Below are 15516 nucleotides of genomic sequence, written 5' to 3'. Positions count from 1 at the left end.
TCAGAGGGGGAATGGGGGTGGCGCCGCGTGGCGTTGGTGCCGGGGACCCGACGCCGGCCGGACCCGACGGCGGAGTCGCTGCACCGCGCGGAGGCGGTACCACGGGTTGGCACAAAGGAACCGACGCCGGAGAGGCCGGTAGACCAGCCGGCGACGAACCTGAGGGGCCCAGCGGCGCCGAGGCCGGAGCCACCGGCGGCGTCGAGGCAGGAGCACTCGAACCGCTCGGGCCCCCAGACGAGACCGACGGGCCCGCAGGCGCCGTAGGGCCCGCCGGAGGAGACCTCGCCCTCATAGCGATGAGGAAGGCCTCAATCTCCTCACGCGACGCGCCTTCCCCAGGGACCGACAGGTATGGGGCAGACGGCGTCGGCAACCCACGCGGGGCCGCGGGGCCACCCGAGCCCCCGGCCGCATCACGCGGGCGTCGGGGGGAGTCGGGGGTACGATGACGACGCCCCGACTTCTTACGCTTACCTGACGAACCGGAGGAATGGTGGCGACTCCCGGAGCGCTCATGGCGGCTCCGCGATCGTTCCTTCGACCGCTCCCTCGACCTCCGACCGGACCGGGACCGCTCTCGACGCGGGGCCGACACACGGAGCTCGAGAAGCTTGCGGGACCGCTCCCGCCTAGCTTTACCAGTCAAGGCCCGACAGTCGACGCAGGACTCCACGTCGTGGTCCGCGCCCAGACACCGGAGGCAGAGTCGATGGTGGTCGGTGACCGACATCAGGCGGTCGCACTCGTCGCAACCTTTGAAACCGGGCATCCTACCGGCACCGTAGAAGAATAAGTAATTAACAATAAACTTGGTCAAAAGACCGGAGTACTGCTCTTCGGATCTGCGCTAACTGGCGCGGAAAAAAGAAGAACTGACGTCAGCGCGCGGAGGCGGCGTCTATATACTCCAGCGACGTCATCACGGCGCACGACGCCGACGACGCGGAGCCGCAGGGGACGCCTGCAGACGACGCCTACCGACGCGCAGGGGTACTGCTACGCAAAAGTTTCCGGATCCAGACTGACGCCTGGGGATATTCTAAGGTAAGGAATCTAATACTAACCTGTTTCTTTCAGATGGAGCTGTACAATAAGTAGTAATGTCCATGTGATTTGTATCTAATTAAGATAATACTGGAACAGATAAAGGTAGCCGGGGAGGCGGGTGGGAGTGTGTAACTCTGCAGCTCTACATGCCAAGAATAGATGCATACTGGTAAGTAACATTTTCCGTTCGACGCATATGAGCTGCAGATTACACACTGTGCATAGATTGTATAGCAGTTCCCACCTTTAGCGGCGACCACCCGTATCTGTTGCAGTTGTTAGAAACAGAGTTTTTAGTACATCCTGGCCAACAGTGGCTTGTTGTTTAGTTTGCACATCTACACAATAGTGTTTTGTGAATGTGTGCGGTGTACACCATGTAGCTGCTTTGCATATATCATCTAGGGGAATGTTCCCTTAGAATGCCATTGAAGCCCCTATTTTACTTGTAGAATGGGCTTTTGGAGGAATTGTTAACGTACGTTTGGCTTTGTGGTAACATATTTGTATGCATTTAACAATCCACCTAGCTATCCCCAATTTTGTTATGGGGTTGCCCTTATGTGGTGGTAAAAGGTGAAAAAGACACAAAAAGTTGTTTAGTTCTACGAAAAGTTTGTGTCCTTTCGATGTAGTACAGTAATGCTCTTTTGACATCTAAGGTTTGTAGAGCTCTTTCTGTGGAGGTTTGTGGCTGCGAGAAAAATACGGGCAGCTCAACAGATTGATTTAGATGGAATGGTGAAATGACTTTTGGAAGGAATTTAGGATTAGTACGGAGAACCACTTTGTTATGATGGATTTGCAGAAAGGGTTCTTGAATGGTAAATGCTTGTAGTTCACTAACTCTTCTGAGAGAAGTAATATCTACTAGGAAAGCTACTTTCCAAGTTAGGCATGGCAATTCACATTTATGTAAGGGTTCAAAGGGAGGTCCCATTAACCATGTGAGAACAATGTTTAAGTTCCACACTGGTGAAGGTGGCGTTCTGGGAGGGATTATTCTTTTGAGTCCTTCCATGAAAGCCTTTATAGCTGGTACTCTAAAACGAGATAGATGTTGTCTATTCTGTAAGTATGCTGCAATGGCAGCAAGGCTTAGTCTGATAGACGGTTGGGCTAAATTTCATTTTTGAAGGTGTAATAGGTATCCTATGATGTGTTGAATAGACACGTCTAAAGGATTTATGTGGTTATTTTGACAGTATATTACAAACCGTTTCAACTTAGCAGCATAACATGCTCTAGTAGTGGGACGTCTAGCTTCTTTGATAACGTTCATACATTCTGGAGGAAGGTTGAGGTAACCAAACTCTATGACTTCAGGAGCCAGATCGCTAGGTTGAGCTGAGCTGGGTCCGGGTGTCTGATCTCTCCATGGTTCTGTGTTAAAAGGCGTGGAGATAGGCTTAGTTTCTGGTGTGGTACCACAGATAGTTGCAGCAGCGTGGTGTACCACGTTTGTCTGGCCCAAGTTGGAGCAACTAGAGTGAGTGTTAGGGAATGTTGCTGTAGTTTGTGTACCACTAATGGAAGTAGTGGGAGAGGAGGAAAAGCGTACGCAAATTGTCCTGACCAGTTCATCCATATTGCATTGCCTTTGGACAGCGGGTGTGGGTATCTGCATTTTCGTGGGTGGCGAACAGGTCTATCTGAGGTTGTCCCCACATTTGAAAGAACGGTTGAAGAACTTGCGGATGAAGTTCCCACTCGTGGATCTGCTCTGTTTGTCGACTTAGCAGATCTGCTATGGTGTTTTGTACTCCTCGAACGTGTTGGGATAAGAGGAAGATCTTTAGTGGTATAGCCCATCTCCATATCTGCTGTGCTAACAGAGAGCTGCAGAGAGTGTGTTCCCCCTTGTTTGTTTATATAGTACATGGCTGTCATATTGTCTGTGCGGACTAAGACAGCATTGCCTTATACTTGTTTTTGGAATGCTTTTAGGGCTAGAAAAACAGCTAGCAACTCCAAGTGGTTGATGTGGAGTAACTTTTGTTGCTGTGTCCACCTGCCTTGCATGGTGTGATGCAGTAGGTGAGCTCCCCAGCCGGAGAGTGACGCGTCCGCTGTCATGATTATTTGAGGAACTGGCTCTAGAAACGGTCAGCCCTTTGAAAGGTTTTTGGTGCTCCACCATTGCAGGGAGCGATGAGTCCGACTGTCTACCAACACTAGGTCTGTTAATTGACCACGAGCCTGGTTCCATTGGCGTGCTAGGCACTCTTGAAGTGGACGCATTTACAGTCTTGCGTGAGGTACTATAAATATGCAAGATGCCATCATTCCTATGAGCTGCATGAACACTCGAGCTGGTAGCGAGTGTTGTAGTTTGAATCTTGTTAGGAGAGTTTATACACTTGTTATCCTGGCTGGAGAGGGATAGGCTAGTGTTAGTTGGGTGTTTATTGTAGCGCCGATATATTGTTGTATGTGTGAGGGTTGCAGATGTGACTTGATGTGATTTACTGTGACTCCCAAGTCGTGGAGCAGTTGAATTGTAGCGTGAGTGTGTTGTACACACTGGCTGTATGAGCTGGCTTATATGAGCCAGTCGTCTAGGTATGGGAAGACGTGAATATGTGGTCTTCTTAAGTGTGCTGCTACCACTGCTAGGCATTTGGTAAACACCCTTGGTGCTGTTGTGACTCTGAATGGGAGCACTTTGAACTGGTAGTGCTGCCCGTCTAGCACAAATCTGAGATATTTTCTGTGCGCAGTGTGGATGGGAATGTGGAAGTAGGCGTCCTTGAGATCTAGAGTGACAAGGAAGTCGTTTTAACAGGAGCGGAAGGACTTGTTGGTGTGTGACCATATGAAAATGATCCGACTGTATGTTAATGTTTAGAGGTCTGAGGTCTAGGATAGGTCTTAGAGATCTGTCCTTTTTTGGGATTAAAAAATATAGGGAGTATACTCCTTCGTTTTGCTGATGCATTGGGGCTATTTCTATTGCATTTTTCTGCAGGAGGGATATCACTTCCCGTCTGAGCAGTGTTAAATGTTCCTGCGACATCGGACGCTGCCTGGGTGGTATGTTTGGGGGGTTGGATGTTAGTTCTAGACAGTAACCTGACTGAATTATTTGAAGCACCCACCTGTCTGATGTGATGTTTTCCCAGGAGGGTAGGTATTGTTGTAATCTTCCCCCGACAGGAGTGGAATGGGGCGGGGAAGGGGAGGGGAGTCATTGGGCAGGGGTAGAGGCAAAGCGGGAGTTGTTGTTTTTACCCCTGCCCTTATTGTTGTTACCTCTGTAGCTACCCCTTTGGTAGCCCCTACTATAGGTGGATTGAGTGGGGGCTTTGTACGAGGTAGAAGGTGTGTCTGAAGAGTATCCCCTGGTGGCGCCTCTGTAAGATGAGCGGCGAAATGAACGCCTGGGAGCCTGCGACTGCAGGGCTCCCATAGATTTGGCTGTATCTGTATCCTTTTTCATTTTTTCAAGGGATACATCTACATTGGGTCTGAATAAGTGTTGCTCATCGAAGGGTTGATTAAGTATAGCACTTTGGACTTCAGGTTTGAACCCGTATATGCGCATCCAGGCAAGTCTACGCAACAAAACACTGGAGATAACTGCTCTGGAGGCAGTGTCTGCTGCATCAAGTGCACAATGAATGGAGGTGTTTGTAATATTTTTCCCTTCTTGGATAAGCTCATTTGCTCTATCTTTGTACTTATTAGGGAGGTGCTGCATTAATGATTCTAATTCATCATAATGTGCCCTGTCATATCTTGCCAATAATGCTTGTGTATTGGCAATACGCCACATGTTTGCTGCTTGAGACGCAGTTCTTTTCCCTGATGCATCAAGAAGCTTAGACTCTTTATCTGGTGGGGGAGCTTCTCCTGATGTTTGTGAATTTGCTCTTTTGCGTGCATTGGAAACCACAAGCGAGTCTAGTGGTACTGGGCCTTTAATATATCCTGGGTCTGAAGGGGCAGCTTTATATTTCTTCTCGATTCGTGGGTTAATGACCCGAGTTCTAACTGGGTCTTTGAAGACTTCAGGAGCATGCTTAATCACTCCTTTAAGCATGGGTAAAATGGATGACGACCTTTGTGCATTGTCAAAGGTATCCATTAGGAAGTCTTCATCTACAGGGTCTGTATGCATGTCTACCCCATGATACTGCACAGCTCTGTGTATCAACCGATTGAAACCCATAGTGTCTTCTGGTGGGGAAGGCCTAGAGGGGTATATGTCGTCCTGAGGGACATTTGGGACGTGTGGGGTGTTCTAATCATCCCACGGGTCAGGTGAGCCTGGAGGAATAGATGGATCATCTGCATTACCCCCTATATCGTCAGAGCTATCATCCCTGTGTCATCATCTGGTATGATAAGAGGATGTAGGGGAATGTTGTGGTAGGGGAACAGGTGGTGATGGCATAGGTGGAGAAGGGGAAGGAACTCTTAGAGGAGAGGTAGCCATGTCCTTTTTTGGATGAGGAGCCGGTGCCGGTGTATCCAGTGGGTCGTTTAGTTTTTTTGAAGCTAGAGTTAGTTGACCAGTGATTGGATCTTTAACCAGAGTCTTTTGTGCAGGGTCTGGTTGAAATAAGTCCTCTGCGGAAGGCCGATCTTTTGGTGCGGAGGGAGGTTTCGGCACCAAAGTGGCTTATTTTGTTTTTTTGGCAATGTCTTTAACAGAAGAAGCAGGAGTCTTTTTCGGCTCCGATGTTTTTTTCGGCTCCGATGATTTTTTCGGTTCCGGTGCATTTTTCGGATCTGATGGTTTTTTCGGTTCCGGTGGTCTTTTTGAATCCGAAGCGTGTTTGCTTGGTTCTGACCTGGGTTTCGGTGCCAAAGGAATAGCGGTATGCTTCGGCGCCGATGGTTTGGATGTTGGCGTGGCAGGTGATGTTGTCTTTTTCAGTGCCGGTAGATGTGCACCGGCGCCGTGGGGAGGCCCACTCGAGCCAGAGTCGCCAGAAGGCTTAGCTTGCTTCTTACCCAGGCCCAAAGGTGGGGCAGTAGAAGCAGTGTGTCGGTGTGCATCCGAGCCCGAGGGCGAGGTTGTGACCAGAGCCTTCTTTGGATGTGTCGAGGAAGGGTCTGGGTCGACGGTCTTACGTATGACCCGCTGTGCTGGAGTGATGTCCTCGACTTCGGAATCTTCTGCCTCGGAGTTGCTGTCGACGCATGTTATTCTGGGACTTTGACGCTCTCTTCGGAGCTGAAGATCGAGTCATTGTTCTCCTAGCTCTTCGGTCCCGGATCGTCTTCTTGGAGCGGAAAGAGGCCCAAGCGGAACAGTCTCTGGCCTCGTGCTCCGGGGTGAGGCAAAGGTTACACACTTCATGAAGGTCGGTGTGGGGAAACATCGACCCACATTGAGGACACTTTTTAAATGGCGTCCCTCCCATGAGCTGGAGTCGAGGCCTAGTTAGGACCGAAGGCCGTCGTCGACAACCGGAATCGAAATGTTCGATGTTGAGAGTAGCGTCGACTGGAAAATCGTTCGAAATTTCTGGAAGCTGGTGAGGATTGCGCGCCAAAGGAAATCAAATCGGTTCCAACACGGAGCGCTGGAAACACATCCAAGCCCGGTGACGGGAAAAAAATCTGGGGATGGAGCTGATGCCCATGCGCAGTATGATCCAAAGAAGGAGTCACCTATCCCGTGACTTCCAAAGACCTTTCTACAACAAAAACAAACTGCAAACATCCGGGCCCAACACTAGGTGGCCATCTATGCACAGTGTGTAATCTGCAGCTCATATGCCTCGAACATGACGTTTTATAAGCCCTGGTGCTAGAAAACTGCCCATTTTATTTTTACCCAGTGTATGAAATCCCTGCAAAGCCGACTTTGGTGCTGGAACTAGTATTAATCTACATAATTTTTACATAGTAGGCAATGCCCAGGTCTCCCATATGTGTCCCAGGGGTGGGGTCCTGTAATTATGAGCAGGGTCCTTATAAAATAGGTTTTATGAACCTTGGGGAAGGAAAATAAGTTATAACACTTTGTCTGTCAGCCAAAATGCAGCCTTCCTGCAGTATTCCTGGATTTCTCAGTGCTAACAGGCTTAGCAAGGCTACCTTGATTAGGTGTTAAGTGGCTATCCAGGGGAGAGGCTATCTGCTGGAGAGAGCTCTGCAGCTACACGGGAATGCCAGGGCAGGGAGACAGGGGTCGTAAAGCATGAGGCTTCAATGGAGGAAAGGGCAGGAAGGGAATGCCAGGCCTACCTACTCCCAGTCCTTTGTGCTCCAGCCAGATAACCTGCTTAAGGAAGGAATTTGCAGATGTTAGGGGGAGGAGAGCTATGGAACTGAGCCACACTGAGAGTTGGTTTAGTTAGCTCTTACTACTTGAAATATAAGCCATCATGGATTTTGGAAGATTAGTGCTTTCTGGGACAAGAAGATGCCACACTTTGGAGGAAGTGGTCACAGGCCTGGGTGGCACCATGCATCCTGTTGATCAATGGTACCCCCCCCCCCCCACCCCCTTGATGCCCAGAAGCTGAGAATAAATATGTGAGAGGAGCATAGCCTCTCAGGTCCGCTGCCTGAAACTACAAGAAGAGTTCCTGCTGGAATCCTGATCTGCACTCAACGGCCTGCCCGGTGAAGACTGCACCTGCTGCGTTATCTGGTACTACAGCTCCGAGGACTTTGCCTTACTTCAAGGAGGAGTAAGGCGTGGACTCCCTGCAGCTACAGGTTAACAGAACTATATGACCCTTCTCCAGCCTAGTCCTCTTCCTGGAGGACATCCAGGGGACTTTTAAGGGGTTGACAAAGTGCACTGTGGGAAGTGTAGTCCAGGCCTGCAAAGGACCATCCACGAGATTCCAGACCGCTGGATTTGTATTTTGGACCTTTGGAATCTACAAGGAGACCTTCTGGAAGGACCCCCAGAATTTGGAAAACGTTTTGGAAACTTAGAAAAAAGCTCCATAAGGTGACTGACTTGACTGTGAGGGCCAAGAAGGCCATCTTTAACCGCGATCTGGCCCGGATTCCAGGTCATCCCGCTGAGGTCCGATTTTCAGGATTTAGCCAGGAGCTCCCTAAAAGTTGCACCTGCGAACCCACACTGAATCCGGCCTGGTGATGAGCAGCAAGGGCCCTGGGAAGAAAAATCTCCAGAAAAGTGTGAAGGTAAACATTTTACTGGGCCCTCCTGCTTAGTGTATCTGAACAGGGTTTCATCAAGGTCAGCCTGAAACTTTTACTTTGTCCCGGTCAAGCACAACCAGATGTCCCAGACTAGCCTTGTTACTGGTGGTAGGTGCATACTTACCTCCGCCAATAAACCATCGTGCAAGAGTAATTGACTTGAATCTCTTTTCCAATCCATTCCACCAGGTGGGAAGATTATAAAACAGGAAGCAGCTGGAGGATTGAAATCAGCTAAAGCCAGAACATAATTTGTAGTACTGAATAACCAAACTGGTAATCTGCTCTAGAACTGCTGAGAAGAGACTTGTGATTCCCGATTCACACTAGTGATTTACCTACAAATGATTTAACGAACAGTCATGTGTATCTGAAAAGCAACAATTTGACTACCTGCTGACAGAATGGACATGTAAGCCACAAAGTCAAGCCCCTATATGCATTATCACTTGCCGACATTGGACTCTAATCAGAAGTCAATGACTGTCTGAGAAGCTTCTCGGCCACAGAGCCTGGAAAGTATGGACTTCCTTTACGACATCCAGGAAAATATAATTTGCTAGGGAGATGGGTTGCCCAGTGAACCTCTCTTTGCTGATATGGATATCAGAAACTGAGATAAGGCATGGTGATGTGATTCCAAAGATCCTATTGGATATAATGGCTACAGAGCAGAATATACTGGTTTACCATACTAACACGATACTACAAAAGAAGTTTAGTTCTCCATTTTAAATGTTTTGGTTGTCAATCAAAAAAACAAATTATACAAAACCAAAAGAGGGATATCCAAATTCTTCTGTGGTAGGTGAAGGGCATCCATAATGGAATGCGTACTTCCACTAGCAATGCTATTTTGCCAGCACATTTTCTTTATGACCAAAGGTTTAAATGCTGAATTAGTCAAAATCAACCTGCTCCAAGTTGCCGAGCACATGTGCAAAAATTGTTTGGAATCATAAGGAGTCAGATAACTAAATCAAAAGGAGCAATAGGCTACTGCCATTTTAGGTGGACAGCATACTCATACTCCGAAAACAAAACAACAGCAGTAGTCTGTTATGCACACTTCCGTTTGGTTTCTGTTGGTTTTTGAGAATACAAAGAATAAAAAAAGACATTGAAATGTTGATAGTCTTTCCACAAAGAGCCAGAAAGAAACAAGAAATTACCATTCTAGGACAAGGATTACCTCGTCTGGATTATGCCAAAAAATTAAATCAGTAGAACTTTTGTGCCGATGTAGGTTTATGAGAACGCAGGAGAGGGGGTATCAGATAGAGTAAGCAGGATGAGAATATCAACGGCAAGGTAGGAACCTATTTGAAAGAGGCTGGACTGAAGTATCAGTTGAGAGGTGGCATGTCTTGGGAGAAAGAACCAATCAGAGGGAGAAAAAGTAGGATGACCTAGGAGACAAACTGTGATGGGTGGGAAGTAAGAAGCATACCAACTAACAGGGCAAGAAGTGCCCTGTGAACTCTGTTATTCATGGGTTGTATACCAGGTCAGTAGTTGACTTCTAGGATCTTGCTATGGACTTTTAAGCGAGTACCATTGCTAAGTCTATGAACTTATTTTAAAGTTTCTTCTTTTTCAGAGGGAAAAGGAGGTTATCAGCCCTAATGCACATGCTTCAGAAGTTCTGTCTTACTCAACAAGCTTTAAAATAATGTGTGTGTTATAAACTTTCATGATCTACTAATCACTAGTCATGACCATGACATACAACAGAAGCCTGCTTCTTGTTCAGGAAACCTGGGACAGCTCGATGTCACTGAAGAGTAGATCTTGGATAGTTTTTTGGGTAAGATGGGCCTTATGCAGGTAATCAAGCTGTTGCATTTTGAACCTTGTGTTTCTAAAGATCTTGGGCATAAGAAAGTAGGGAGGGATGGACGAGTGTGAATGGTAGATGGAGATGAAATGAGAAAAACTAGGCAAAATGAACTTAAATGGAAAACGAAGATGAAGGTGAGGAAAGGTCTATCTGAAAGTGAAAGGATACTTGGGAAGACAGTTGAGAGGCTGAGAAAAAGAGGGTGAAACAAGAATAAGAGGGGGAAGAGAGGGAAAACTAGGAAAGTGAGATGAAAAAGAAAGACAGGAGAAATAGAATAAAAGATTGCGGCTGAGATGAGTGTGTGAGATGTTAGGGTATAAGGGACAGATAGTTGCGAAGGAAACTGTTGGAGGAGGCATGAAACTGGCAGAGATACAGGTGAGAGGATGAATGGGAGAGGTAGAAAGAAATGGGAATGAATATGCTACTTACCAGTATGCATCTGTTCTTGGCATGTAGGGCTGCTAACATTCATATCTTAGCATTAGATCGCCGCCTAGTGTTGGGTCCGGATGATCGCACATTGTTGTCCTGGAAGAGTCTTCGAAGTATCCTGAGATAGGTGGCTCCTCCCCTGGACTACAGTGCGCATGGGCATCCGCTCCATCCCCAGATTGTTTTTCGCCATTGTGGCAGAAGATGGAGTGAAAAGTGTAAAGGATGTCCATGCTAATGATTGAATACAATAGTATATCTGCAGCTGCGACAGGCACCGGGGAGGAGGGTGGGCGATATGAATGTTAGCAGCCCTACATGCCAAGAACAGATGCATACTGGTAAGTAGCATATTCAGTTCGAGGCATGTGGGCTGCTAAATTCATATCTTAGCATAGAATACATAGCAGTCCCTCCATCAGCGGCGGTGGCCCGTGCCAGCTGCAGAAACCTGAAAAAGTGTCTTGAGAACAGCCTGTCCTACAGCAGCTTGCTGCTTGGAATGCACATCAACACAGTAGTGTTTTGTAAAGGTATGTGGGGTAACCCACGTGGCTGCTCTGCAAATGTCTTCTAAAGGAATGTTCCCCAGGAAAGCCATGGATGCCCCCAATTTGCGTGTGGAGTGCGCCCTTGGGGGTATCGTTAAAGTGCGCTTGGCCCTTTGATAACAGATTTGGATGCACTTAACGATCCACCTGGCTATTCCTGCTTTGGAAATAGGGTTGCCTTTGTGCTGTGGTGAGAAGGCAACAAAAAGTTGTTTTGTTTTCCTAAAGTGTTGTGTTCTGTCTATGTAGTACATAAACGCCCTCCGTACGTCTAACGTATGGAGCATTCTTTCCGCTACCGTTTGTGGGTTTTGGAAGAATGCCAGTAAGTCAATAGTTTGGTTGAGATGAAACTGTGACACCACCTTCGGAAGGAATTTGGGGTTAGTACGTAGCACTACCCTATTTGGATGAATCTGAATGAATGGCTCTTGGATTGTGAGCGCTTGTAGCTCACTAACACGCCTCAGTGACGTAATAGCAATGAGGAAAGCTACTTTCCACGTTAGGAACTGGAGTTCACATGAGTGCAGTGGCTCAAAGGGTGGTCCCATCAGTCTGGTGAGGACCACATTGAGGTTCCACACCGGAGCTGGCGGTGTTCTTGGGGGAATGACTCGTTTCAGACCTTCAAGGAAAGCTTTAATGGCAGGCACCCTGAAGACAGAGAGATGCTGCCTATTCTGAAGATAAGCTGCGATGGCGGATAGATGTATCCGAATAGAAGTGAACGCTAGATTGCACTTGTAAAGATGTAGCAGATAGCAAATGATGTTAGGGATAGATGCATCTAGCGGGTTGATGTCATTGGCTGTACAGTAAATGACAAAACGCTTCCATTTTGCAGCATAGCATGCTCTGGTAGTAGGCTTCCTTGCCTCCTTGATGATGTCCATGCATTCTGGAGGTAGGTGGAGGTATCCAAACTCTAGGACTTCAGGAGCCAGATCGCCAGGTTGAGCTGTTGCGGATCTGGATGCTGAATGTCTCCATGGTTCTGCGTTAAAAGTCTGGGCGTGAGGCGCAGTCTTTGATGCGGCACCACTGAGAGTTCGAGGAACGTGGTGTACCATGCTTGGCGCGCCCACGTTGGAGCAACCAGGATGAGAGTCTTCGAGTGCTGCCTTAGCTTTCTTGCCACCAGCGGTATCAGAGGGGCTGGCGGAAAAGCGTACGCAAATTTGCCTGACCAGTTCATCCATATCGCATTCCCCTGCGACTGTGGGTGAGGGAACCTGGCGGCAAAGTGTTGGCATTTTGCGTTTTCTTTTGTTGCAAACAGGTCTATCTCCGGATGACCCCACTGCTGGAAGTACGGGTGGAGTACAGATGGGTGTAACTCCCACTCGTGCATTTGATGGCTGTATCTGCTGAGCAGATCCGCCATCTGATTGTCCTTGCCCGGGAGGTGTTCTGCCACGAGGAAGATGTTCCTCTGAATGGCCCACCGCCACATGCCCTGAGCCAGATGAGACAGCTGTGGCGAGTGGGTGCCTCCCTGCTTTTGAATGTAGTACATCGCGGTCATGTTGTCCGTCCGGACTAACACTACCTTGTTGCACAGATGTACAATGAAGGACTTGAGCGCCATGAAGATTGCCATCAGTTCTAGATAGTTGATGTGCATCTTCTGTTGCTGCGTCGTCCATAGCCCCTGCACTGTGTAAGTGAGCAGATGAGCTCCCCATCCCTGGAGAGATGCGTCCGTTGTCAGGGTAATCTGTGGCACAGGCTCCTGGAACAGTCGGCCCTTGCAAAGGTTGTGTGGAGTCCACCAATGCAGAGAGTCGTATGCCCGACTGGTAACCAACACTAGGTCTGTTAATCGTCCTTGAGCCTGTGTCCACTGATTTGCTAAGCACTCCTGGAGCGGGCGCATATGCAACCGTGCGTGAGGGACTATGAAGATGCAGGAGGCCATCATGCCTATCAACTGCATGAACACTCTCGCTGGAAGTGAGTGTTGTGGTCTGAACTTCTGGATCAGAGACTGCATGCTGTTTATCCTGATTTGGTTTGGTTGAGCCATGGCCGTCAGGGTATTGATCGTCGCACCTAGAAACTGCCGGACATGTGCCGGCTGAAGATGCGACTTTGGGTAGTTCAACGAGAAACCTAGATCGTGAAGGAGGTGAATGGTAGTCGACATGTCCGCGGCGCACTGTTGTTCCGACTTGGCTTGAACGAGCCAGTCGTCCAGGTAGGGGTAGACATGGATGTTCTGCCTCCTGAGGTGCGCTGCTACTGTCGCCAGACACTTGGTAAACACTCTTGGGGCTGTGGTCACTCCGAAGGGTAGGACCTTGAACTGATAATGCCTGCCTTGGATAGTGAACCTGAGGTATTTTCTGTGGGATGGGTGTAGTGGTATGTGGAAATAAGCATCCTTGAGGTCTAAGGTTGCTAAGAAGTCCCCTTGGTTTAACAAGGGAAGAATCTGTTGCAGTGTGAGCATATGGAAATGTTCTGACAGTATATACAGGTTGAGGGGACGTAGATCTAGAATGGGCCTGAGAGATCCGTCCTTCTTCGGAATAAGGAAGTACAGGGAATATACCCCTGTGCCTTCCTCCTCTACTGGCACGAGCTCGATTGCGCCTTTTTGCAGCATCACCACTACTTCCTGCTGCAATAAGTGCAAGTGCTCTGCGGACATAGGCCGTTGCCTTGGTGGGATGTTGGGTGGAGTGGATTTTAACTCTAGACAATAACCGTACTGGACAAGTTGTCGCACCCACCTGTCTGTGGTGATGTTTCTCCAGACGGGCAGGAACTGCTGTAGTCTCCCCCCGACAGGTGTTAAGTGGTCGGGGGGCAGTGACAGAGAGTCACTGTTTGCTTGGGGCAGAGGAGCGGGAGTTGTTGTTCCCTCTGCCACGTCCTCTGGTGCTGTTTCCTCGGTAACCCCCCTTGTTCTGTTTGGGGTACGAGGATTGTGCTCCACCTCTAGAGAATTGTGATTGTTGACCCATCTGTCCTCTGGTGACTCCACGTGCACCTGAGCGACGAAAATTGTTGCCACGAAACTGTTGTGATTGTAGGGCCCCCATAGACTTAGCAGTTTCGGTGTCTTTCTTAATTTTTTCTAGGGTGGTGTCCACATCTGGACCAAACAGTCTATCAGGATTGACTGGCTGATTAAGTATGGTTGTCTGAATGTCAGGTTTAAACCCCGATATGCGGAGCCACGCCTGTCGTCTCAGCATGACGCTAGTGTTAATGGCCCTAGCTGCTGTGTCTGCGGCATCAAGTGCACACTTTATGGCTGCGTTGGAGATCAGTTTTCCCTCTTCTATAAGCAGTTTGGTGCCCTCTTGAAACTGCGAAGGCAGGTGTTCTAAAACCCGCTCTAGGGTGTCGTAATGAGCCCTATCATAACGTGCCAAGAGTGCCTGTGTATTTGCAATACGCCAAAAATTGGCAGCCTGTGCAGCCACCCTTTTGCCTCCTGCCTCTAGCACCTTGGACTCCTTATCCGGGGGAGGAGCTTCACCCGTTGTTTGGGAGTTGGCCCTTTTGCGGGCATTTGCGACCACCAGGGAGTCAAGCGGCAACTGTCCCCGAATGTATGCAGGGTCTGCAGGTGCTGGTCTGTACTTCTTTTCGATACGTGGATTGACCACTCTCGCCCTGGTAGGTTCCTTAAAGATGTCCGCAGCATGTTTGAGGACCCCTTTGAGCATAGGCAGTGTCTTTACTGTCCGTTCAGAGACTGAAAAAGTGTCAAATAGAAAGTCTTCTTCTACTGGGTCAGCATGCATGTCCACATCATGATTAGCAGCTGCCCTTTCAATGAGTGCCTGAAAACCTGCAGAATCTTCTGTTGGGGATGCACGTGCAGTGAAAGGCTGTGGGTCTTGCCCCACATCTTGGGTGCCTTGGTCACCAATGTCATCATATGAATCCGGCTGTGCATCTAGTTCATTGATGGGGAAAGTGTATTGGTCATCTTCAACATATCCCTCACCCTCAGAGTGTTCTGGGGAAGGAGTTGGGCTCCTTCTTGGAGGAGGCTGGATAGGTTCCATGAGGCCTGAAGCGTCTTGAGGAAGCCTTTTTTTTCTTTAGGGGGATGACATAGGAGTCCACTGGCTGTGAAGTGATCCTCCTCTTGTAAAGGGTCAATTTGCCCGTGTCTGCGTCGATAAAACGCTCAGAATCCTCTTCAGAGTCGAGTACCCGACTTGAAAGTGCCCCTGCCGTTGAAGAATCCGACTTCTTTGGCGTCGATTTCGTTGAAAAGGCCTTTGGCGTCTCTTTTGGCGGCAGAAGGAAGAGAAGTTTACCCGCAGGCTTCACCGGAATGTCCATCGGCTTCTGTGGCGATGGCATCGGAGCCGGCGTAGCAGAGGCCTTCTCCCTGATTCTCTGTAGTGAAGAGGCGATGGGGGACGCGTCACTTACAGTGGCCTTTGGCGCCGACGAGGAGGTCTTGACCTTGCCCTCGGATCCGACGTCCTGTCGGCCCTTCTGAGTTTTGGACGATGATGCCGCAGCCGC

At 48.8% G+C, this 15516-nt stretch overlaps 1 protein-coding gene across 1 annotated transcript in view; it reads right to left on the bottom strand.

The window, feature by feature from the left end:
- LOC144771499 (KRR1 small subunit processome component homolog) overlaps positions 1–15516 on the bottom strand; it is a 156093-nt gene that overhangs the window by 40103 nt on the left and 100474 nt on the right. The window lies entirely within an intron of this gene.

Source organism: Lissotriton helveticus, chromosome 1_1, assembly GCF_964261635.1.
Source record: "Lissotriton helveticus chromosome 1_1, aLisHel1.1, whole genome shotgun sequence".
Classification (NCBI taxonomy): Eukaryota; Metazoa; Chordata; class Amphibia; order Caudata; family Salamandridae; genus Lissotriton; species Lissotriton helveticus.
Note: the sequence above shows the minus strand (reverse complement) of the source record. Positions and strands in the feature narration are given on the sequence as shown.